Genomic DNA, 23,925 nt, shown 5'->3' with positions numbered 1-23,925 from the left:
GCCTTGAAGTGGGGAGAAAAGGCAGGGGCCAGCGCCTACGGCCATACTAGTCTGAAAACGCCCGATCTCGTCTGATCTCGGAAGCTAAGCAGACTCAGGCCTGGTTAGTACTTGGATGGGAGACCGCCTGGGAATACCAGGTGCAGTAGGCTTTTTCCGCCAGCAGGGGCTGCTCAAGTCACCCCTCTGCACTCGTGTTGGGCCACGCACGCAATGCAGCGACAGGTTATTTTTGCTGCCGCTGTGCCTGGCATCAGTCTCCTGCAGGCAGGAGACAGGGAGGGGAGGAGAGCGGAGCGCTGCCAAAATCAGCAAGAAAGAGGGAAAGAAAGGGATTGGGGCTGCACGCTGTCTGCGGCTGGCAGTCAGGAAAGGAGGACAATAGAGAATAGGTGCAGGAGTTGGCCATTCTGCCCTTGGAGCCTGCACCACCATTCAATATGATCATGGCTGATCATCCTTAATCGGTATCCTGTTCCTGCCTTATCTCCATAAGCCTTGATTCCACTATCCTTGAGAGCTCTGTGCAACTCTTTCTTCAATGAATCCAGAGACTGGGCCTCCACTGCCCTCTGGGGCAGAGCATTCCACACAGCCACCACTCTCTGGGTGAAGACGTTTCTCCTCATCTCTGTCCTAAACGGTCTACCCCGTATTTTTAAGCTGTGTCCTCTGTTTCGGCACTCACGTTTCCTGCCGCCAGAGTGTCCAATCCTTTGATAATCTTATATGTCTCAACCAGATCCCCTCTCAGTCTGCTAAACTCAAGGGTACACAAGCCCAGTCGCTCCAGTCTTTCAGTGTAAGGTAATCCCGCCATTCCTACGCTGCACTCCCTCAATAGCCAGAATGTCTCTCCTCAAATTTGGAGACCAGAACTGCACACAGTACTCCAGGTGTGGTCTCACCAGGGCCCTGTACACCTGCAGAAGAACCTCTTTGCTTCTGTACTCAATCCCTCTTGTTATGAAGGCCAGCATGCTATTAGCCTTCTTCACTACCTGCTGTACCTGCATGCTTACCTTCATTGAGTGGTGTACAAGAACCCCCAGATCTCTCTGTACTGTCCCTTGACCGAAATTGATTCCATTTAGGTAGTAATCTGCCTTCCTGTTCTTGCCACCAAAGTGGATAAGCATCCATTTATCCACATTAAAGTGCATCTGCCATGCATCTGACCACTCACCTAACTTGTCCAGGTCACCCGGTAATCTCCTAACATCCTCATCACATTTCACCCTGCCACCCAGCTCAGTATCATCAGCAAATTTGCTAATGTTATTGCTAATAGCATCTTCTATATCATGAACATATATTGTAAAAAGCTGCGGTCCCAGTACTGATCCCTGCGGTACCCCACTGGTCACTGCCTGCCATTCCGAAATGGAGGCGTGGAGGAGTGTGGAAGGATGAGAGAATGCAGGCTGCAGCCCTATGAAGCAGGGGGAGGTCTTGCAGTTGGCCTGTGTGGGGATGTGGGAGACGACAGGAGCCTGGTGGGCAAGGGCTAGCTGGAGGGAGGGAGGGAGGGAAGCACGCACGGAGGAGGAAGAGCAAAGAGAAAAGAGAGAAAAAAAAAACAAAGGGGATCAAGAGAAAGAGCAGCAAAGAAAATGTGGCTGGCCAGCACGCCTTGAAGTGGGGAGAAAAGGCAGGGGCCAGCGCCTACGGCCATACTAGTCTGAAAACGCCCGATCTCGTCTGATCTCGGAAGCTAAGCAGACTCAGGCCTGGTTAGTACTTGGATGGGAGACCGCCTGGGAATACCAGGTGCAGTAGGCTTTTTCCGCCAGCAGGGGCTGCTCAAGTCACCCCTCTGCACTCGTGTTGGGCCACGCACGCAATGCAGCGACAGGTTATTTTTGCTGCCGCTGTGCCTGGCATCAGTCTCCTGCAGGCAGGAGACAGGGAGGGGAGGAGAGCGGAGCGCTGCCAAAATCAGCAAGAAAGAGGGAAAGAAAGGGATTGGGGCTGCACGCTGTCTGCGGCTGGCAGTCAGGAAAGGAGGACAATAGAGAATAGGTGCAGGAGTTGGCCATTCTGCCCTTGGAGCCTGCACCACCATTCAATATGATCATGGCTGATCATCCTTAATCGGTATCCTGTTCCTGCCTTATCTCCATAAGCCTTGATTCCACTATCCTTGAGAGCTCTGTGCAACTCTTTCTTCAATGAATCCAGAGACTGGGCCTCCACTGCCCTCTGGGGCAGAGCATTCCACACAGCCACCACTCTCTGGGTGAAGACGTTTCTCCTCATCTCTGTCCTAAACGGTCTACCCCGTATTTTTAAGCTGTGTCCTCTGTTTCGGCACTCACGTTTCCTGCCGCCAGAGTGTCCAATCCTTTGATAATCTTATATGTCTCAACCAGATCCCCTCTCAGTCTGCTAAACTCAAGGGTACACAAGCCCAGTCGCTCCAGTCTTTCAGTGTAAGGTAATCCCGCCATTCCTACGCTGCACTCCCTCAATAGCCAGAATGTCTCTCCTCAAATTTGGAGACCAGAACTGCACACAGTACTCCAGGTGTGGTCTCACCAGGGCCCTGTACACCTGCAGAAGAACCTCTTTGCTTCTGTACTCAATCCCTCTTGTTATGAAGGCCAGCATGCTATTAGCCTTCTTCACTACCTGCTGTACCTGCATGCTTACCTTCATTGAGTGGTGTACAAGAACCCCCAGATCTCTCTGTACTGTCCCTTGACTGAAATTGATTCCATTTAGGTAGTAATCTGCCTTCCTGTTCTTGCCACCAAAGTGGATAAGCATCCATTTATCCACATTAAAGTGCATCTGCCATGCATCTGACCACTCACCTAACTTGTCCAGGTCACCCGGTAATCTCCTAACATCCTCATCACATTTCACCCTGCCACCCAGCTCAGTATCATCAGCAAATTTGCTAATGTTATTGCTAATAGCATCTTCTATATCATGAACATATATTGTAAAAAGCTGCGGTCCCAGTACTGATCCCTGCGGTACCCCACTGGTCACTGCCTGCCATTCCGAAATGGAGGCGTGGAGGAGTGTGGAAGGATGAGAGAATGCAGGCTGCAGCCCTATGAAGCAGGGGGAGGTCTTGCAGTTGGCCTGTGTGGGGATGTGGGAGACGACAGGAGCCTGGTGGGCAAGGGCTAGCTGGAGGGAGGGAGGGAGGGAAGCACGCACGGAGGAGGAAGAGCAAAGAGAAAAGAGAGAAAAAAAAAACAAAGGGGATCAAGAGAAAGAGCAGCAAAGAAAATGTGGCTGGCCAGCACGCCTTGAAGTGGGGAGAAAAGGCAGGGGCCAGCGCCTACAGCCATACTAGTCTGAAAACACCCGATCTCGTCTGGTCTCGGAAGCTAAGCAGACTCAGGCCTGGTTAGTACTTGGGTGGGAGACCGCCTGGGAATACCAGGTGCAGTAGGCTTTTTCCGCCAGCAGGGGCTGCTCAAGTCACCCCTCTGCACTCGTGTTGGGCCACGCACGCAATGCAGCGACAGGTTATTTTTGCTGCCGCTGTGCCTGGCATCAGTCTCCTGCAGGCAGGAGACAGGGAGGGGAGGAGAGCGGAGCGCTGCCAAAATCAGCAAGAAAGAGGGAAAGAAAGGGATTGGGGCTGCACGCTGTCTGCGGCTGGCAGTCAGGAAAGGAGGACAATAGAGAATAGGTGCAGGAGTTGGCCATTCTGCCCTTGGAGCCTGCACCACCATTCAATATGATCATGGCTGATCATCCTTAATCGGTATCCTGTTCCTGCCTTATCTCCATAAGCCTTGATTCCACTATCCTTGAGAGCTCTGTGCAACTCTTTCTTCAATGAATCCAGAGACTGGGCCTCCACTGCCCTCTGGGGCAGAGCATTCCACACAGCCACCACTCTCTGGGTGAAGACGTTTCTCCTCATCTCTGTCCTAAACGGTCTACCCCGTATTTTTAAGCTGTGTCCTCTGTTTCGGCACTCACGTTTCCTGCCGCCAGAGTGTCCAATCCTTTGATAATCTTATATGTCTCAACCAGATCCCCTCTCAGTCTGCTAAACTCAAGGGTACACAAGCCCAGTCGCTCCAGTCTTTCAGTGTAAGGTAATCCCGCCATTCCTACGCTGCACTCCCTCAATAGCCAGAATGTCTCTCCTCAAATTTGGAGACCAGAACTGCACACAGTACTCCAGGTGTGGTCTCACCAGGGCCCTGTACACCTGCAGAAGAACCTCTTTGCTTCTGTACTCAATCCCTCTTGTTATGAAGGCCAGCATGCTATTAGCCTTCTTCACTACCTGCTGTACCTGCATGCTTACCTTCATTGAGTGGTGTACAAGAACCCCCAGATCTCTCTGTACTGTCCCTTGACCGAAATTGATTCCATTTAGGTAGTAATCTGCCTTCCTGTTCTTGCCACCAAAGTGGATAAGCATCCATTTATCCACATTAAAGTGCATCTGCCATGCATCTGACCACTCACCTAACTTGTCCAGGTCACCCGGTAATCTCCTAACATCCTCATCACATTTCACCCTGCCACCCAGCTCAGTATCATCAGCAAATTTGCTAATGTTATTGCTAATAGCATCTTCTATATCATGAACATATATTGTAAAAAGCTGCGGTCCCAGTACTGATCCCTGCGGTACCCCACTGGTCACTGCCTGCCATTCCGAAATGGAGGCGTGGAGGAGTGTGGAAGGATGAGAGAATGCAGGCTGCAGCCCTATGAAGCAGGGGGAGGTCTTGCAGTTGGCCTGTGTGGGGATGTGGGAGACGACAGGAGCCTGGTGGGCAAGGGCTAGCTGGTCGGAGGGAGGGAGGGAGGGAGGGAAGCACGCACGGAGGAGGAAGAGCAAAGAGAAAAGAGAGAAAAAAAAAACAAAGGGGATCAAGAGAAAGAGCAGCAAAGAAAATGTGGCTGGCCAGCACGCCTTGAAGTGGGGAGAAAAGGCAGGGGCCAGCGCCTACGGCCATACTAGTCTGAAAACGCCCGATCTCGTCTGATCTCAGCAGCTAAGCAGACTCAGGCCTGGTTAGTACTTGGGTGGGAGACCGCCTGGGAATACCAGGTGCAGTAGGCTTTTTCCGCCAGCAGGGGCTGCTCAAGTCACCCCTCTGCACTCGTGTTGGGCCACGCACGCAATGCAGCGACAGGTTATTTTTGCTGCCGCTGTGCCTGGCATCAGTCTCCTGCAGGCAGGAGACAGGGAGGGGAGGAGAGCGGAGCGCTGCCAAAATCAGCAAGAAAGAGGGAAAGAAAGGGATTGGGGCTGCACGCTGTCTGCGGCTGGCAGTCAGGAAAGGAGGACAATAGAGAATAGGTGCAGGAGTTGGCCATTCTGCCCTTGGAGCCTGCACCACCATTCAATATGATCATGGCTGATCATCCTTAATCGGTATCCTGCTCCTGCCTTATCTCCATAAGCCTTGATTCCACTATCCTTGAGAGCTCTGTGCAACTCTTTCTTCAATGAATCCAGAGACTGGGCCTCCACTGCCCTCTGGGGCAGAGCATTCCACAGAGCCACCACTCTCTGGGTGAAGACGTTTCTCCTCATCTCTGTCCTAAACGGTCTACCCCGTATTTTTAAGCTGTGTCCTCTGTTTCGGCACTCACGTTTCCTGCCGCCAGAGTGTCCAATCCTTTGATAATCTTATATGTCTCAACCAGATCCCCTCTCAGTCTGCTAAACTCAAGGGTACACAAGCCCAGTCGCTCCAGTCTTTCAGTGTAAGGTAATCCCGCCATTCCAGGAATTGACCTCGTCAACCTACGCTGCACTCCCTCAATAGCCAGAATGTCTCTCCTCAAATTTGGAGACCAGAACTGCACACAGTACTCCAGGTGTGGTCTCACCAGGGCCCTGTACACCTGCAGAAGAACCTCTTTGCTTCTGTACTCAATCCCTCTTGTTATGAAGGCCAGCATGCTATTAGCCTTCTTCACTACCTGCTGTACCTGCATGCTTACCTTCATTGAGTGGTGTACAAGAACCCCCAGATCTCTCTGTACTGTCCCTTGACCGAAATTGATTCCATTTAGGTAGTAATCTGCCTTCCTGTTCTTGCCACCAAAGTGGATAAGCATCCATTTATCCACATTAAAGTGCATCTGCCATGCATCTGACCACTCACCTAACTTGTCCAGGTCACCCGGTAATCTCCTAACATCCTCATCACATTTCACCCTGCCACCCAGCTCAGTATCATCAGCAAATTTGCTAATGTTATTGCTAATAGCATCTTCTATATCATGAACATATATTGTAAAAAGCTGCGGTCCCAGTACTGATCCCTGCGGTACCCCACTGGTCACTGCCTGCCATTCCGAAATGGAGGCGTGGAGGAGTGTGGAAGGATGAGAGAATGCAGGCTGCAGCCCTATGAAGCAGGGGGAGGTCTTGCAGTTGGCCTGTGTGGGGATGTGGGAGACGACAGGAGCCTGGTGGGCAAGGGCTAGCTGGAGGGAGGGAGGGAGGGAAGCACGCACGGAGGAGGAAGAGCAAAGAGAAAAGAGAGAAAAAAAAAACAAAGGGGATCAAGAGAAAGAGCAGCAAAGAAAATGTGGCTGGCCAGCACGCCTTGAAGTGGGGAGAAAAGGAAGGGGCCAGCGCCTACGGCCATACTAGTCTGAAAACGCCCGATCTCGTCTGATCTCGGAAGCTAAGCAGACTCAGGCCTGGTTAGTACTTGGATGGGAGACCGCCTGGGAATACCAGGTGCAGTAGGCTTTTTCCGCCAGCAGGGGCTGCTCAAGTCACCCCTCTGCACTCGTGTTGGGCCACGCACGCAATGCAGCGACAGGTTATTTTTGCTGCCGCTGTGCCTGGCATCAGTCTCCTGCAGGCAGGAGACAGGGAGGGGAGGAGAGCGGAGCGCTGCCAAAATCAGCAAGAAAGAGGGAAAGAAAGGGATTGGGGCTGCACGCTGTCTGCGGCTGGCAGTCAGGAAAGGAGGACAATAGAGAATAGGTGCAGGAGTTGGCCATTCTGCCCTTGGAGCCTGCACCACCATTCAATATGATCATGGCTGATCATCCTTAATCGGTATCCTGTTCCTGCCTTATCTCCATAAGCCTTGATTCCACTATCCTTGAGAGCTCTGTGCAACTCTTTCTTCAATGAATCCAGAGACTGGGCCTCCACTGCCCTCTGGGGCAGAGCATTCCACACAGCCACCACTCTCTGGGTGAAGACGTTTCTCCTCATCTCTGTCCTAAACGGTCTACCCCGTATTTTTAAGCTGTGTCCTCTGTTTCGGCACTCACGTTTCCTGCCGCCAGAGTGTCCAATCCTTTGATAATCTTATATGTCTCAACCAGATCCCCTCTCAGTCTGCTAAACTCAAGGGTACACAAGCCCAGTCGCTCCAGTCTTTCAGTGTAAGGTAATCCCGCCATTCCTACGCTGCACTCCCTCAATAGCCAGAATGTCTCTCCTCAAATTTGGAGACCAGAACTGCACACAGTACTCCAGGTGTGGTCTCACCAGGGCCCTGTACACCTGCAGAAGAACCTCTTTGCTTCTGTACTCAATCCCTCTTGTTATGAAGGCCAGCATGCTATTAGCCTTCTTCACTACCTGCTGTACCTGCATGCTTACCTTCATTGAGTGGTGTACAAGAACCCCCAGATCTCTCTGTACTGTCCCTTGACCGAAATTGATTCCATTTAGGTAGTAATCTGCCTTCCTGTTCTTGCCACCAAAGTGGATAAGCATCCATTTATCCACATTAAAGTGCATCTGCCATGCATCTGACCACTCACCTAACTTGTCCAGGTCACCCGGTAATCTCCTAACATCCTCATCACATTTCACCCTGCCACCCAGCTCAGTATCATCAGCAAATTTGCTAATGTTATTGCTAATAGCATCTTCTATATCATGAACATATATTGTAAAAAGCTGCGGTCCCAGTACTGATCCCTGCGGTACCCCACTGGTCATTGCCTGCCATTCCGAAATGGAGGCGTGGAGGAGTGTGGAAGGATGAGAGAATGCAGGCTGCAGCCCTATGAAGCAGGGGGAGGTCTTGCAGTTGGCCTGTGTGGGGATGTGGGAGACGACAGGAGCCTGGTGGGCAAGGGCTAGCTGGTCGGAGGGAGGGAGGGAGGGAGGGAAGCACGCACGGAGGAGGAAGAGCAAAGAGAAAAGAGAGAAAAAAAAAACAAAGGGGATCAAGAGAAAGAGCAGCAAAGAAAATGTGGCTGGCCAGCACGCCTTGAAGTGGGGAGAAAAGGCAGGGGCCAGCGCCTACAGCCATACTAGTCTGAAAACACCCGATCTCGTCTGGTCTCGGAAGCTAAGCAGACTCAGGCCTGGTTAGTACTTGGGTGGGAGACCGCCTGGGAATACCAGGTGCAGTAGGCTTTTTCCGCCAGCAGGGGCTGCTCAAGTCACCCCTCTGCACTCGTGTTGGGCCACGCACGCAATGCAGCGACAGGTTATTTTTGCTGCCGCTGTGCCTGGCATCAGTCTCCTGCAGGCAGGAGACAGGGAGGGGAGGAGAGCGGAGCGCTGCCAAAATCAGCAAGAAAGAGGGAAAGAAAGGGATTGGGGCTGCACGCTGTCTGCGGCTGGCAGTCAGGAAAGGAGGACAATAGAGAATAGGTGCAGGAGTTGGCCATTCTGCCCTTGGAGCCTGCACCACCATTCAATATGATCATGGCTGATCATCCTTAATCGGTATCCTGTTCCTGCCTTATCTCCATAAGCCTTGATTCCACTATCCTTGAGAGCTCTGTGCAACTCTTTCTTCAATGAATCCAGAGACTGGGCCTCCACTGCCCTCTGGGGCAGAGCATTCCACACAGCCACCACTCTCTGGGTGAAGACGTTTCTCCTCATCTCTGTCCTAAACGGTCTACCCCGTATTTTTAAGCTGTGTCCTCTGTTTCGGCACTCACGTTTCCTGCCGCCAGAGTGTCCAATCCTTTGATAATCTTATATGTCTCAACCAGATCCCCTCTCAGTCTGCTAAACTCAAGGGTACACAAGCCCAGTCGCTCCAGTCTTTCAGTGTAAGGTAATCCCGCCATTCCTACGCTGCACTCCCTCAATAGCCAGAATGTCTCTCCTCAAATTTGGAGACCAGAACTGCACACAGTACTCCAGGTGTGGTCTCACCAGGGCCCTGTACACCTGCAGAAGAACCTCTTTGCTTCTGTACTCAATCCCTCTTGTTATGAAGGCCAGCATGCTATTAGCCTTCTTCACTACCTGCTGTACCTGCATGCTTACCTTCATTGAGTGGTGTACAAGAACCCCCAGATCTCTCTGTACTGTCCCTTGACCGAAATTGATTCCATTTAGGTAGTAATCTGCCTTCCTGTTCTTGCCACCAAAGTGGATAAGCATCCATTTATCCACATTAAAGTGCATCTGCCATGCATCTGACCACTCACCTAACTTGTCCAGGTCACCCGGTAATCTCCTAACATCCTCATCACATTTCACCCTGCCACCCAGCTCAGTATCATCAGCAAATTTGCTAATGTTATTGCTAATAGCATCTTCTATATCATGAACATATATTGTAAAAAGCTGCGGTCCCAGTACTGATCCCTGCGGTACCCCACTGGTCACTGCCTGCCATTCCGAAATGGAGGCGTGGAGGAGTGTGGAAGGATGAGAGAATGCAGGCTGCAGCCCTATGAAGCAGGGGGAGGTCTTGCAGTTGGCCTGTGTGGGGATGTGGGAGACGACAGGAGCCTGGTGGGCAAGGGCTAGCTGGTCGGAGGGAGGGAGGGAGGGAGGGAAGCACGCACGGAGGAGGAAGAGCAAAGAGAAAAGAGAGAAAAAAAAAACAAAGGGGATCAAGAGAAAGAGCAGCAAAGAAAATGTGGCTGGCCAGCACGCCTTGAAGTGGGGAGAAAAGGCAGGGGCCAGCGCCTACGGCCATACTAGTCTGAAAACGCCCGATCTCGTCTGATCTCGGAAGCTAAGCAGACTCAGGCCTGGTTAGTACTTGGGTGGGAGACCGCCTGGGAATACCAGGTGCAGTAGGCTTTTTCCGCCAGCAGGGGCTGCTCAAGTCACCCCTCTGCACTCGTGTTGGGCCACGCACGCAATGCAGCGACAGGTTATTTTTGCTGCCGCTGTGCCTGGCATCAGTCTCCTGCAGGCAGGAGACAGGGAGGGGAGGAGAGCGGAGCGCTGCCAAAATCAGCAAGAAAGAGGGAAAGAAAGGGATTGGGGCTGCACGCTGTCTGCGGCTGGCAGTCAGGAAAGGAGGACAATAGAGAATAGGTGCAGGAGTTGGCCATTCTGCCCTTGGAGCCTGCACCACCATTCAATATGATCATGGCTGATCATCCTTAATCGGTATCCTGCTCCTGCCTTATCTCCATAAGCCTTGATTCCACTATCCTTGAGAGCTCTGTGCAACTCTTTCTTCAATGAATCCAGAGACTGGGCCTCCACTGCCCTCTGGGGCAGAGCATTCCACACAGCCACCACTCTCTGGGTGAAGACGTTTCTCCTCATCTCTGTCCTAAACGGTCTACCCCGTATTTTTAAGCTGTGTCCTCTGTTTCGGCACTCACGTTTCCTGCCGCCAGAGTGTCCAATCCTTTGATAATCTTATATGTCTCAACCAGATCCCCTCTCAGTCTGCTAAACTCAAGGGTACACAAGCCCAGTCGCTCCAGTCTTTCAGTGTAAGGTAATCCCGCCATTCCAGGAATTGACCTCGTCAACCTACGCTGCACTCCCTCAATAGCCAGAATGTCTCTCCTCAAATTTGGAGACCAGAACTGCACACAGTACTCCAGGTGTGGTCTCACCAGGGCCCTGTACACCTGCAGAAGAACCTCTTTGCTTCTGTACTCAATCCCTCTTGTTATGAAGGCCAGCATGCTATTAGCCTTCTTCACTACCTGCTGTACCTGCATGCTTACCTTCATTGAGTGGTGTACAAGAACCCCCAGATCTCTCTGTACTGTCCCTTGACCGAAATTGATTCCATTTAGGTAGTAATCTGCCTTCCTGTTCTTGCCACCAAAGTGGATAAGCATCCATTTATCCACATTAAAGTGCATCTGCCATGCATCTGACCACTCACCTAACTTGTCCAGGTCACCCGGTAATCTCCTAACATCCTCATCACATTTCACCCTGCCACCCAGCTCAGTATCATCAGCAAATTTGCTAATGTTATTGCTAATAGCATCTTCTATATCATGAACATATATTGTAAAAAGCTGCGGTCCCAGTACTGATCCCTGCGGTACCCCACTGGTCACTGCCTGCCATTCCGAAATGGAGGCGTGGAGGAGTGTGGAAGGATGAGAGAATGCAGGCTGCAGCCCTATGAAGCAGGGGGAGGTCTTGCAGTTGGCCTGTGTGGGGATGTGGGAGACGACAGGAGCCTGGTGGGCAAGGGCTAGCTGGAGGGAGGGAGGGAGGGAAGCACGCACGGAGGAGGAAGAGCAAAGAGAAAAGAGAGAAAAAAAAAACAAAGGGGATCAAGAGAAAGAGCAGCAAAGAAAATGTGGCTGGCCAGCACGCCTTGAAGTGGGGAGAAAAGGAAGGGGCCAGCGCCTACGGCCATACTAGTCTGAAAACGCCCGATCTCGTCTGATCTCGGAAGCTAAGCAGACTCAGGCCTGGTTAGTACTTGGATGGGAGACCGCCTGGGAATACCAGGTGCAGTAGGCTTTTTCCGCCAGCAGGGGCTGCTCAAGTCACCCCTCTGCACTCGTGTTGGGCCACGCACGCAATGCAGCGACAGGTTATTTTTGCTGCCGCTGTGCCTGGCATCAGTCTCCTGCAGGCAGGAGACAGGGAGGGGAGGAGAGCGGAGCGCTGCCAAAATCAGCAAGAAAGAGGGAAAGAAAGGGATTGGGGCTGCACGCTGTCTGCGGCTGGCAGTCAGGAAAGGAGGACAATAGAGAATAGGTGCAGGAGTTGGCCATTCTGCCCTTGGAGCCTGCACCACCATTCAATATGATCATGGCTGATCATCCTTAATCGGTATCCTGTTCCTGCCTTATCTCCATAAGCCTTGATTCCACTATCCTTGAGAGCTCTGTGCAACTCTTTCTTCAATGAATCCAGAGACTGGGCCTCCACTGCCCTCTGGGGCAGAGCATTCCACACAGCCACCACTCTCTGGGTGAAGACGTTTCTCCTCATCTCTGTCCTAAACGGTCTACCCCGTATTTTTAAGCTGTGTCCTCTGTTTCGGCACTCACGTTTCCTGCCGCCAGAGTGTCCAATCCTTTGATAATCTTATATGTCTCAACCAGATCCCCTCTCAGTCTGCTAAACTCAAGGGTACACAAGCCCAGTCGCTCCAGTCTTTCAGTGTAAGGTAATCCCGCCATTCCTACGCTGCACTCCCTCAATAGCCAGAATGTCTCTCCTCAAATTTGGAGACCAGAACTGCACACAGTACTCCAGGTGTGGTCTCACCAGGGCCCTGTACACCTGCAGAAGAACCTCTTTGCTTCTGTACTCAATCCCTCTTGTTATGAAGGCCAGCATGCTATTAGCCTTCTTCACTACCTGCTGTACCTGCATGCTTACCTTCATTGAGTGGTGTACAAGAACCCCCAGATCTCTCTGTACTGTCCCTTGACCGAAATTGATTCCATTTAGGTAGTAATCTGCCTTCCTGTTCTTGCCACCAAAGTGGATAAGCATCCATTTATCCACATTAAAGTGCATCTGCCATGCATCTGACCACTCACCTAACTTGTCCAGGTCACCCGGTAATCTCCTAACATCCTCATCACATTTCACCCTGCCACCCAGCTCAGTATCATCAGCAAATTTGCTAATGTTATTGCTAATAGCATCTTCTATATCATGAACATATATTGTAAAAAGCTGCGGTCCCAGTACTGATCCCTGCGGTACCCCACTGGTCACTGCCTGCCATTCCGAAATGGAGGCGTGGAGGAGTGTGGAAGGATGAGAGAATGCAGGCTGCAGCCCTATGAAGCAGGGGGAGGTCTTGCAGTTGGCCTGTGTGGGGATGTGGGAGACGACAGGAGCCTGGTGGGCAAGGGCTAGCTGGTCGGAGGGAGGGAGGGAGGGAGGGAAGCACGCACGGAGGAGGAAGAGCAAAGAGAAAAGAGAGAAAAAAAAAACAAAGGGGATCAAGAGAAAGAGCAGCAAAGAAAATGTGGCTGGCCAGCACGCCTTGAAGTGGGGAGAAAAGGCAGGGGCCAGCGCCTACGGCCATACTAGTCTGAAAACGCCCGATCTCGTCTGATCTCGGCACCTAAGCAGACTCAGGCCTGGTTAGTACTTGGGTGGGAGACCGCCTGGGAATACCAGGTGCAGTAGGCTTTTTCCGCCAGCAGGGGCTGCTCAAGTCACCCCTCTGCACTCGTGTTGGGCCACGCACGCAATGCAGCGACAGGTTATTTTTGCTGCCGCTGTGCCTGGCATCAGTCTCCTGCAGGCAGGAGACAGGGAGGGGAGGAGAGCGGAGCGCTGCCAAAATCAGCAAGAAAGAGGGAAAGAAAGGGATTGGGGCTGCACGCTGTCTGCGGCTGGCAGTCAGGAAAGGAGGACAATAGAGAATAGGTGCAGGAGTTGGCCATTCTGCCCTTGGAGCCTGCACCACCATTCAATATGATCATGGCTGATCATCCTTAATCGGTATCCTGTTCCTGCCTTATCTCCATAAGCCTTGATTCCACTATCCTTGAGAGCTCTGTGCAACTCTTTCTTCAATGAATCCAGAGACTGGGCCTCCACTGCCCTCTGGGGCAGAGCATTCCACACAGCCACCACTCTCTGGGTGAAGACGTTTCTCCTCATCTCTGTCCTAAACGGTCTACCCCGTATTTTTAAGCTGTGTCCTCTGTTTCGGCACTCACGTTTCCTGCCACCAGAGTGTCCAATCCTTTGATAATCTTATATGTCTCAACCAGATCCCCTCTCAGTCTGCTAAACTCAAGGGTACACAAGCCCAGTCGCTCCAGTCTTTCAGTGTAAGGTAATCCCGCCATTCCTACGCTGCACTCCCTCAATAGCCAGAATGTCTCTCCTCAAATTTGGAGACCAGAACTGCACACAGTACTCCAGGTGTGGTCTCACCAGGGCCCTGTACACCTGCAGAAGAACCTCTTTGCTTCTGTACTCAATCCCTCTTGTTATGAAGGCCAGCATGCTATTAGCCTTCTTCACTACCTGCTGTACCTGCATGCTTACCTTCATTGAGTGGTGTACAAGAACCCCCAGATCTCTCTGTACTGTCCCTTGACCGAAATTGATTCCATTTAGGTAGTAATCTGCCTTCCTGTTCTTGCCACCAAAGTGGATAAGCATCCATTTATCCACATTAAAGTGCATCTGCCATGCATCTGACCACTCACCTAACTTGTCCAGGTCACCCGGTAATCTCCTAACATCCTCATCACATTTCACCCTGCCACCCAGCTCAGTATCATCAGCAAATTTGCTAATGTTATTGCTAATAGCATCTTCTATATCATGAACATATATTGTAACAAGCTGCGGTCCCAGTACTGATCCCTGCGGTACCCCACTGGTCACTGCCTGCCATTCCGAAATGGAGGCGTGGAGGAGTGTGGAAGGATGAGAGAATGCAGGCTGCAGCCCTATGAAGCAGGGGGAGGTCTTGCAGTTGGCCTGTGTGGGGATGTGGGAGACGACAGGAGCCTGGTGGGCAAGGGCTAGCTGGTCGGAGGGAGGGAGGGAGGGAGGGAAGCACGCACGGAGGAGGAAGAGCAAAGAGAAAAGAGAGAAAAAAAAAACAAAGGGGATCAAGAGAAAGAGCAGCAAAGAAAATGTGGCTGGCCAGCACGCCTTGAAGTGGGGAGAAAAGGAAGGGGCCAGCGCCTACGGCCATACTAGTCTGAAAACGCCCGATCTCGTCTGATCTCGGAAGCTAAGCAGACTCAGGCCTGGTTAGTACTTGGGTGGGAGACCGCCTGGGAATACCAGGTGCAGTAGGCTTTTTCCGCCAGCAGGGGCTGCTCAAGTCACCCCTCTGCACTCGTGTTGGGCCACGCACGCAATGCAGCGACGGGTTATTTTTGCTGCCGCTGTGCCTGGCATCAGTCTCCTGCAGGCAGGAGACAGGGAGGGGAGGAGAGCGGAGCGCTGCCAAAATCAGCAAGAAAGAGGGAAAGAAAGGGATTGGGGCTGCACGCTGTCTGCGGCTGGCAGTCAGGAAAGGAGGACAATAGAGAATAGGTGCAGGAGTTGGCCATTCTGCCCTTGGAGCCTGCACCACCATTCAATATGATCATGGCTGATCATCCTTAATCGGTATCCTGTTCCTGCCTTATCTCCATAAGCCTTGATTCCACTATCCTTGAGAGCTCTGTGCAACTCTTTCTTCAATGAATCCAGAGACTGGGCCTCCACTGCCCTCTGGGGCAGAGCATTCCACACAGCCACCACTCTCTGGGTGAAGACGTTTCTCCTCATCTCTGTCCTAAACGGTCTACCCCGTATTTTTAAGCTGTGTCCTCTGTTTCGGCACTCACGTTTCCTGCCGCCAGAGTGTCCAATCCTTTGATAATCTTATATGTCTCAACCAGATCCCCTCTCAGTCTGCTAAACTCAAGGGTACACAAGCCCAGTCGCTCCAGTCTTTCAGTGTAAGGTAATCCCGCCATTCCTACGCTGCACTCCCTCAATAGCCAGAATGTCTCTCCTCAAATTTGGAGACCAGAACTGCACACAGTACTCCAGGTGTGGTCTCACCAGGGCCCTGTACACCTGCAGAAGAACCTCTTTGCTTCTGTACTCAATCCCTCTTGTTATGAAGGCCAGCATGCTATTAGCCTTCTTCACTACCTGCTGTACCTGCATGCTTACCTTCATTGAGTGGTGTACAAGAACCCCCAGATCTCTCTGTACTGTCCCTTGACCGAAATTGATTCCATTTAGGTAGTAATCTGCCTTCCTGTTCTTGCCACCAAAGTGGATAAGCATCCATTTATCCACATTAAAGTGCATCTGCCATGCATCTGACCACTCACCTAACTTGTCCAGGTCACCCGGTAATCTCCTAACATCCTCATCACATTTCACCCTGCCACCCAGCTCAGTATCATCAGCAAATTTGCTAATGTTATTGCTAATAGCATCTTCTATATCATGAACATATATTGTAAAAAGCTGCGGTCCCAGTACTGATCCCTGCGGTACCCCACTGGTCACTGCCTGCCATTCCGAAATGGAGGCGTGGAGGAGTGTGGAAGGATGAGAGAATGCAGGCTGCAGCCCTATGAAGCAGGGGGAGGTCTTGCAGTTGGCCTGTGTGGGGATGTGGGAGACGACAGGAGCCTGGTGGGCAAGGGCTAGCTGGTCGGAGGGAGGGAGGGAGGGAGGGAAGCACGCACGGAGGAGGAAGAGCAAAGAGAAAAGAGAGAAAAAAAAAACAAAGGGGATCAAGAGAAAGAGCAGCAAAGAAAATGTGGCTGGCCAGCACGCCTTGAAGTGGGGAGAAAAGGCAGGGGCCAGCGCCTACGGCCATACTAGTCTGAAAACGCCCGATCTCGTCTGATCTCGGAAGCTAAGCAGACTCAGGCCTGGTTAGTACTTGGATGGGAGACCGCCTGGGAATACCAGGTGCAGTAGGCTTTTTCCGCCAGCAGGGGCTGCTCAAGTCACCCCTCTGCACTCGTGTTGGGCCACGCACGCAATGCAGCGACAGGTTATTTTTGCTGCCGCTGTGCCTGGCATCAGTCTCCTGCAGGCAGGAGACAGGGAGGGGAGGAGAGCGGAGCGCTGCCAAAATCAGCAAGAAAGAGGGAAAGAAAGGGATTGGGGCTGCACGCTGTCTGCGGCTGGCAGTCAGGAAAGGAGGACAATAGAGAATAGGTGCAGGAGTTGGCCATTCTGCCCTTGGAGCCTGCACCACCATTCAATATGATCATGGCTGATCATCCTTAATCGGTATCCTGCTCCTGCCTTATCTCCATAAGCCTTGATTCCACTATCCTTGAGAGCTCTGTGCAACTCTTTCTTCAATGAATCCAGAGACTGGGCCTCCACTGCCCTCTGGGGCAGAGCATTCCACACAGCCACCACTCTCTGGGTGAAGACGTTTCTCCTCATCTCTGTCCTAAACGGTCTACCCCGTATTTTTAAGCTGTGTCCTCTGTTTCGGCACTCACGTTTCCTGCCGCCAGAGTGTCCAATCCTTTGATAATCTTATATGTCTCAACCAGATCCCCTCTCAGTCTGCTAAACTCAAGGGTACACAAGCCCAGTCGCTCCAGTCTTTCAGTGTAAGGTAATCCCGCCATTCCTACGCTGCACTCCCTCAATAGCCAGAATGTCTCTCCTCAAATTTGGAGACCAGAACTGCACACAGTACTCCAGGTGTGGTCTCACCAGGGCCCTGTACACCTGCAGAAGAACCTCTTTGCTTCTGTACTCAATCCCTCTTGTTATGAAGGCCAGCATGCTATTAGCCTTCTTCACTACCTGCTGTACCTGCATGCTTACCTTCATTGAGTGGTGTACAAGAACCCCCAGATCTCTCTGTACTGTCCCTTGACCGAAATTGATTCCATTTAGGTAGTAATCTGCCTTCCTGTTCTTGCCACCAAAGTGGATAAGCATCCATTTATCCACATTAAAGTGCATCTGCCATGCATCTGACCACTCACCTAACTTGTCCAGGTCACCCGGTAATCTCCTAACATCCTCATCACATTTCACCCTGCCACCCAGCTCAGTATCATCAGCAAATTTGCTAATGTTATTGCTAATAGCATCTTCTATATCATGAACATATATTGTAACAAGCTGCGGTCCCAGTACTGATCCCTGCGGTACCCCACTGGTCACTGCCTGCCATTCCGAAATGGAGGCGTGGAGGAGTGTGGAAGGATGAGAGAATGCAGGCTGCAGCCCTATGAAGCAGGGGGAGGTCTTGCAGTTGGCCTGTGTGGGGATGTGGGAGACGACAGGAGCCTGGTGGGCAAGGGCTAGCTGGTCGGAGGGAGGGAGGGAGGGAGGGAAGCACGCACGGAGGAGGAAGAGCAAAGAGAAAAGAGAGAAAAAAAAAACAAAGGGGATCAAGAGAAAGAGCAGCAAAGAAAATGTGGCTGGCCAGCACGCCTTGAAGTGGGGAGAAAAGGAAGGGGCCAGCGCCTACGGCCATACTAGTCTGAAAACGCCCGATCTCGTCTGATCTCGGAAGCTAAGCAGACTCAGGCCTGGTTAGTACTTGGATGGGAGACCGCCTGGGAATACCAGGTGCAGTAGGCTTTTTCCGCCAGCAGGGGCTGCTCAAGTCACCCCTCTGCACTCGTGTTGGGCCACGCACGCAATGCAGCGACAGGTTATTTTTGCTGCCGCTGTGCCTGGCATCAGTCTCCTGCAGGCAGGAGACAGGGAGGGGAGGAGAGCGGAGCGCTGCCAAAATCAGCAAGAAAGAGGGAAAGAAAGGGATTGGGGCTGCACGCTGTCTGCGGCTGGCAGTCAGGAAAGGAGGACAATAGAGAATAGGTGCAGGAGTTGGCCATTCTGCCCTTGGAGCCTGCACCACCATTCAATATGATCATGGCTGATCATCCTTAATCGGTATCCTGCTCCTGCCTTATCTCCATAAGCCTTGATTCCACTATCCTTGAGAGCTCTGTGCAACTCTTTCTTCAATGAATCCAGAGACTGGGCCTCCACTGCCCTCTGGGGCAGAGCATTCCACACAGCCACCACTCTCTGGGTGAAGACGTTTCTCCTCATCTCTGTCCTAAACGGTCTACCCCGTATTTTTAAGCTGTGTCCTCTGTTTCGGCACTCACGTTTCCTGCCGCCAGAGTGTCCAATCCTTTGATAATCTTATATGTCTCAACCAGATCCCCTCTCAGTCTGCTAAACTCAAGGGTACACAAGCCCAGTCGCTCCAGTCTTTCAGTGTAAGGTAATCCCGCCATTCCAGGAATTGACCTCGTCAACCTACGCTGCACTCCCTCAATAGCCAGAATGTCTCTCCTCAAATTTGGAGACCAGAACTGCACACAGTACTCCAGGTGTGGTCTCACCAGGGCCCTGTACACCTGCAGAAGAACCTCTTTGCTTCTGTACTCAATCCCTCTTGTTATGAAGGCCAGCATGCTATTAGCCTTCTTCACTACCTGCTGTACCTGCATGCTTACCTTCATTGAGTGGTGTACAAGAACCCCCAGATCTCTCTGTACTGTCCCTTGACCGAAATTGATTCCATTTAGGTAGTAATCTGCCTTCCTGTTCTTGCCACCAAAGTGGATAAGCATCCATTTATCCACATTAAAGTGCATCTGCCATGCATCTGACCACTCACCTAACTTGTCCAGGTCACCCGGTAATCTCCTAACATCCTCATCACATTTCACCCTGCCACCCAGCTCAGTATCATCAGCAAATTTGCTAATGTTATTGCTAATAGCATCTTCTATATCATGAACATATATTGTAAAAAGCTGCGGTCCCAGTACTGATCCCTGCGGTACCCCACTGGTCACTGCCTGCCATTCCGAAATGGAGGCGTGGAGGAGTGTGGAAGGATGAGAGAATGCAGGCTGCAGCCCTATGAAGCAGGGGGAGGTCTTGCAGTTGGCCTGTGTGGGGATGTGGGAGACGACAGGAGCCTGGTGGGCAAGGGCTAGCTGGAGGGAGGGAGGGAGGGAAGCACGCACGGAGGAGGAAGAGCAAAGAGAAAAGAGAGAAAAAAAAAACAAAGGGGATCAAGAGAAAGAGCAGCAAAGAAAATGTGGCTGGCCAGCACGCCTTGAAGTGGGGAGAAAAGGAAGGGGCCAGCGCCTACGGCCATACTAGTCTGAAAACGCCCGATCTCGTCTGATCTCGGAAGCTAAGCAGACTCAGGCCTGGTTAGTACTTGGATGGGAGACCGCCTGGGAATACCAGGTGCAGTAGGCTTTTTCCGCCAGCAGGGGCTGCTCAAGTCACCCCTCTGCACTCGTGTTGGGCCACGCACGCAATGCAGCGACAGGTTATTTTTGCTGCCGCTGTGCCTGGCATCAGTCTCCTGCAGGCAGGAGACAGGGAGGGGAGGAGAGCGGAGCGCTGCCAAAATCAGCAAGAAAGAGGGAAAGAAAGGGATTGGGGCTGCACGCTGTCTGCGGCTGGCAGTCAGGAAAGGAGGACAATAGAGAATAGGTGCAGGAGTTGGCCATTCTGCCCTTGGAGCCTGCACCACCATTCAATATGATCATGGCTGATCATCCTTAATCGGTATCCTGTTCCTGCCTTATCTCCATAAGCCTTGATTCCACTATCCTTGAGAGCTCTGTGCAACTCTTTCTTCAATGAATCCAGAGACTGGGCCTCCACTGCCCTCTGGGGCAGAGCATTCCACACAGCCACCACTCTCTGGGTGAAGACGTTTCTCCTCATCTCTGTCCTAAACGGTCTACCCCGTATTTTTAAGCTGTGTCCTCTGTTTCGGCACTCACGTTTCCTGCCGCCAGAGTGTCCAATCCTTTGATAATCTTATATGTCTCAACCAGATCCCCTCTCAGTCTGCTAAACTCAAGGGTACACAAGCCCAGTCGCTCCAGTCTTTCAGTGTAAGGTAATCCCGCCATTCCTACGCTGCACTCCCTCAATAGCCAGAATGTCTCTCCTCAAATTTGGAGACCAGAACTGCACACAGTACTCCAAGTGTGGTCTCACCAGGGCCCTGTACACCTGCAGAAGAACCTCTTTGCTTCTGTACTCAATCCCTCTTGTTATGAAGGCCAGCATGCTATTAGCCTTCTTCACTACCTGCTGTACCTGCATGCTTACCTTCATTGAGTGGTGTACAAGAACCCCCAGATCTCTCTGTACTGTCCCTTGACCGAAATTGATTCCATTTAGGTAGTAATCTGCCTTCCTGTTCTTGCCACCAAAGTGGATAAGCATCCATTTATCCACATTAAAGTGCATCTGCCATGCATCTGACCACTCACCTAACTTGTCCAGGTCACCCGGTAATCTCCTAACATCCTCATCACATTTCACCCTGCCACCCAGCTCAGTATCATCAGCAAATTTGCTAATGTTATTGCTAATAGCATCTTCTATATCATGAACATATATTGTAAAAAGCTGCGGTCCCAGTACTGATCCCTGCGGTACCCCACTGGTCACTGCCTGCCATTCCGAAATGGAGGCGTGGAGGAGTGTGGAAGGATGAGAGAATGCAGGCTGCAGCCCTATGAAGCAGGGGGAGGTCTTGCAGTTGGCCTGTGTGGGGATGTGGGAGACGACAGGAGCCTGGTGGGCAAGGGCTAGCTGGTCGGAGGGAGGGAGGGAGGGAGGGAAGCACGCACGGAGGAGGAAGAGCAAAGAGAAAAGAGAGAAAAAAAAAACAAAGGGGATCAAGAGAAAGAGCAGCAAAGAAAATGTGGCTGGCCAGCACGCCTTGAAGTGGGGAGAAAAGGCAGGGGCCAGCGCCTACGGCCATACTAGTCTGAAAACGCCCGATCTCGTCTGATCTCGGCAGCTAAGCAGACTCCGGCCTGGTTAGTACTTGGGTGGGAGACCGCCTGGGAATACCAGGTGCAGTAGGCTTTTTCCGCCAGCAGGGGCTGCTCAAGTCACCCCTCTGCACTCGTGTTGGGCCACGCACGCAATGCAGCGACAGGTTATTTTTGCTGCCGCTGTGCCTGGCATCAGTCTCCTGCAGGCAGGAGACAGGGAGGGGAGGAGAGCGGAGCGCTGCCAAAATCAGCAAGAAAGAGGGAAAGAAAGGGATTGGGGCTGCACGCTGTCTGCGGCTGGCAGTCAGGAAAGGAGGACAATAGAGAATAGGTGCAGGAGTTGGCCATTCTGCCCTTGGAGCCTGCACCACCATTCAATATGATCATGGCTGATCATCCTTAATCGGTATCCTGCTCCTGCCTTATCTCCATAAGCCTTGATTCCACTATCCTTGAGAGCTCTGTGCAACTCTTTCTTCAATGAATCCAGAGACTGGGCCTCCACTGCCCTCTGGGGCAGAGCATTCCACACAGCCACCACTCTCTGGGTGAAGACGTTTCTCCTCATCTCTGTCCTAAACGGTCTACCCCGTATTTTTAAGCTGTGTCCTCTGTTTCGGCACTCACGTTTCCTGCCGCCAGAGTGTCCAATCCTTTGATAATCTTATATGTCTCAACCAGATCCCCTCTCAGTCTGCTAAACTCAAGGGTACACAAGCCCAGTCGCTCCAGTCTTTCAGTGTAAGGTAATCCCGCCATTCCTACGCTGCACTCCCTCAATAGCCAGAATGTCTCTCCTCAAATTTGGAGACCAGAACTGCACACAGTACTCCAGGTGTGGTCTCACCAGGGCCCTGTACACCTGCAGAAGAACCTCTTTGCTTCTGTACTCAATCCCTCTTGTTATGAAGGCCAGCATGCTATTAGCCTTCTTCACTACCTGCTGTACCTGCATGCTTACCTTCATTGAGTGGTGTACAAGAACCCCCAGATCTCTCTGTACTGTCCCTTGACCGAAATTGATTCCATTTAGGTAGTAATCTGCCTTCCTGTTCTTGCCACCAAAGTGGATAAGCATCCATTTATCCACATTAAAGTGCATCTGCCATGCATCTGACCACTCACCTAACTTGTCCAGGTCACCCGGTAATCTCCTAACATCCTCATCACATTTCACCCTGCCACCCAGCTCAGTATCATCAGCAAATTTGCTAATGTTATTGCTAATAGCATCTTCTATATCATGAACATATATTGTAACAAGCTGCGGTCCCAGTACTGATCCCTGCGGTACCCCACTGGTCACTGCCTGCCATTCCGAAATGGAGGCGTGGAGGAGTGTGGAAGGATGAGAGAATGCAGGCTGCAGCCCTATGAAGCAGGGGGAGGTCTTGCAGTTGGCCTGTGTGGGGATGTGGGAGACGACAGGAGCCTGGTGGGCAAGGGCTAGCTGGTCGGAGGGAGGGAGGGAGGGAGGGAAGCACGCACGGAGGAGGAAGAGCAAAGAGAAAAGAGAGAAAAAAAAAACAAAGGGGATCAAGAGAAAGAGCAGCAAAGAAAATGTGGCTGGCCAGCACGCCTTGAAGTGGGGAGAAAAGGAAGGGGCCAGCGCCTACGGCCATACTAGTCTGAAAACGCCCGATCTCGTCTGATCTCGGAAGCTAAGCAGACTCAGGCCTGGTTAGTACTTGGATGGGAGACCGCCTGGGAATACCAGGTGCAGTAGGCTTTTTCCGCCAGCAGGGGCTGCTCAAGTCACCCCTCTGCACTCGTGTTGGGCCACGCACGCAATGCAGCGACAGGTTATTTTTGCTGCCGCTGTGCCTGGCATCAGTCTCCTGCAGGCAGGAGACAGGGAGGGGAGGAGAGCGGAGCGCTGCCAAAATCAGCAAGAAAGAGGGAAAGAAAGGGATTGGGGCTGCACGCTGTCTGCGGCTGGCAGTCAGGAAAGGAGGACAATAGAGAATAGGTGCAGGAGTTGGCCATTCTGCCCTTGGAGCCTGCACCACCATTCAATATGATCATGGCTGATCATCCTTAATCGGTATCCTGCTCCTGCCTTATCTCCATAAGCCTTGATTCCACTATCCTTGAGAGCTCTGTGCAACTCTTTCTTCAATGAATCCAGAGACTGGGCCTCCACTGCCCTCTGGGGCAGAGCATTCCACACAGCCACCACTCTCTGGGTGAAGACGTTTCTCCTCATCTCTGTCCTAAACGGTCTACCCCGTATTTTTAAGCTGTGTCCTCTGTTTCGGCACTCACGTTTCCTGCCGCCAGAGTGTCCAATCCTTTGATAATCTTATATGTCTCAACCAGATCCCCTCTCAGTCTGCTAAACTCAAGGGTACACAAGCCCAGTCGCTCCAGTCTTTCAGTGTAAGGTAATCCCGCCATTCCAGGAATTGACCTCGTCAACCTACGCTGCACTCCCTCAATAGCCAGAATGTCTCTCCTCAAATTTGGAGACCAGAACTGCACACAGTACTCCAGGTGTGGTCTCACCAGGGCCCTGTACACCTGCAGAAGAACCTCTTTGCTTCTGTACTC

The 23,925-nt window shown here is 51.9% G+C and overlaps 15 non-coding genes across 15 annotated transcripts; all 15 read left to right on the top strand.

Annotated features, from left to right (window-relative positions):
• The first annotated feature begins 33 nt into the window (after nt 1–33).
• On the top strand, nt 34–152 carry LOC140473941 (5S ribosomal RNA). Its single transcript, XR_011958726.1, has one exon. It is a non-coding gene; the product is annotated as a 5S ribosomal RNA (ribosomal RNA).
• A 1,511-nt stretch (nt 153–1,663) lies between these two features.
• Nucleotides 1,664–1,782, top strand: LOC140473930 (5S ribosomal RNA). The gene has a single exon (XR_011958721.1). It is a non-coding gene; the product is annotated as a 5S ribosomal RNA (ribosomal RNA).
• Nucleotides 1,783–3,293: 1,511 nt separating this feature from the next.
• Nucleotides 3,294–3,412, top strand: LOC140475817 (5S ribosomal RNA). The gene has a single exon (XR_011960304.1). It is a non-coding gene; the product is annotated as a 5S ribosomal RNA (ribosomal RNA).
• Nucleotides 3,413–4,931: 1,519 nt separating this feature from the next.
• On the top strand, nt 4,932–5,050 carry LOC140469706 (5S ribosomal RNA). Its single transcript, XR_011956219.1, has one exon. It is a non-coding gene; the product is annotated as a 5S ribosomal RNA (ribosomal RNA).
• Nucleotides 5,051–6,581: 1,531 nt separating this feature from the next.
• LOC140473919 (5S ribosomal RNA) lies at nt 6,582–6,700 on the top strand. Its single transcript, XR_011958720.1, has one exon. It is a non-coding gene; the product is annotated as a 5S ribosomal RNA (ribosomal RNA).
• A 1,519-nt stretch (nt 6,701–8,219) lies between these two features.
• LOC140475816 (5S ribosomal RNA) lies at nt 8,220–8,338 on the top strand. Its single transcript, XR_011960303.1, has one exon. It is a non-coding gene; the product is annotated as a 5S ribosomal RNA (ribosomal RNA).
• A 1,519-nt stretch (nt 8,339–9,857) lies between these two features.
• Nucleotides 9,858–9,976, top strand: LOC140475693 (5S ribosomal RNA). Its single transcript, XR_011960186.1, has one exon. It is a non-coding gene; the product is annotated as a 5S ribosomal RNA (ribosomal RNA).
• A 1,531-nt stretch (nt 9,977–11,507) lies between these two features.
• Nucleotides 11,508–11,626, top strand: LOC140473909 (5S ribosomal RNA). Its single transcript, XR_011958719.1, has one exon. It is a non-coding gene; the product is annotated as a 5S ribosomal RNA (ribosomal RNA).
• A 1,519-nt stretch (nt 11,627–13,145) lies between these two features.
• LOC140470148 (5S ribosomal RNA) lies at nt 13,146–13,264 on the top strand. Its single transcript, XR_011956436.1, has one exon. It is a non-coding gene; the product is annotated as a 5S ribosomal RNA (ribosomal RNA).
• Nucleotides 13,265–14,783: 1,519 nt separating this feature from the next.
• Nucleotides 14,784–14,902, top strand: LOC140475692 (5S ribosomal RNA). The gene has a single exon (XR_011960185.1). It is a non-coding gene; the product is annotated as a 5S ribosomal RNA (ribosomal RNA).
• A 1,519-nt stretch (nt 14,903–16,421) lies between these two features.
• On the top strand, nt 16,422–16,540 carry LOC140473899 (5S ribosomal RNA). The gene has a single exon (XR_011958713.1). It is a non-coding gene; the product is annotated as a 5S ribosomal RNA (ribosomal RNA).
• A 1,519-nt stretch (nt 16,541–18,059) lies between these two features.
• On the top strand, nt 18,060–18,178 carry LOC140473889 (5S ribosomal RNA). Its single transcript, XR_011958707.1, has one exon. It is a non-coding gene; the product is annotated as a 5S ribosomal RNA (ribosomal RNA).
• Nucleotides 18,179–19,709: 1,531 nt separating this feature from the next.
• LOC140473879 (5S ribosomal RNA) lies at nt 19,710–19,828 on the top strand. The gene has a single exon (XR_011958700.1). It is a non-coding gene; the product is annotated as a 5S ribosomal RNA (ribosomal RNA).
• Nucleotides 19,829–21,347: 1,519 nt separating this feature from the next.
• LOC140469655 (5S ribosomal RNA) lies at nt 21,348–21,466 on the top strand. The gene has a single exon (XR_011956188.1). It is a non-coding gene; the product is annotated as a 5S ribosomal RNA (ribosomal RNA).
• A 1,519-nt stretch (nt 21,467–22,985) lies between these two features.
• On the top strand, nt 22,986–23,104 carry LOC140473868 (5S ribosomal RNA). The gene has a single exon (XR_011958692.1). It is a non-coding gene; the product is annotated as a 5S ribosomal RNA (ribosomal RNA).
• Nucleotides 23,105–23,925: the final 821 nt, after the last annotated feature.

This window comes from Chiloscyllium punctatum, chromosome 3 (assembly GCF_047496795.1).
Source record: "Chiloscyllium punctatum isolate Juve2018m chromosome 3, sChiPun1.3, whole genome shotgun sequence".
In the NCBI taxonomy this organism is placed as follows: Eukaryota; Metazoa; Chordata; class Chondrichthyes; order Orectolobiformes; family Hemiscylliidae; genus Chiloscyllium; species Chiloscyllium punctatum.
The sequence above is the reverse complement of the archived record's forward strand: the minus strand, read 5'-3'. Positions and strand labels throughout refer to the sequence as shown.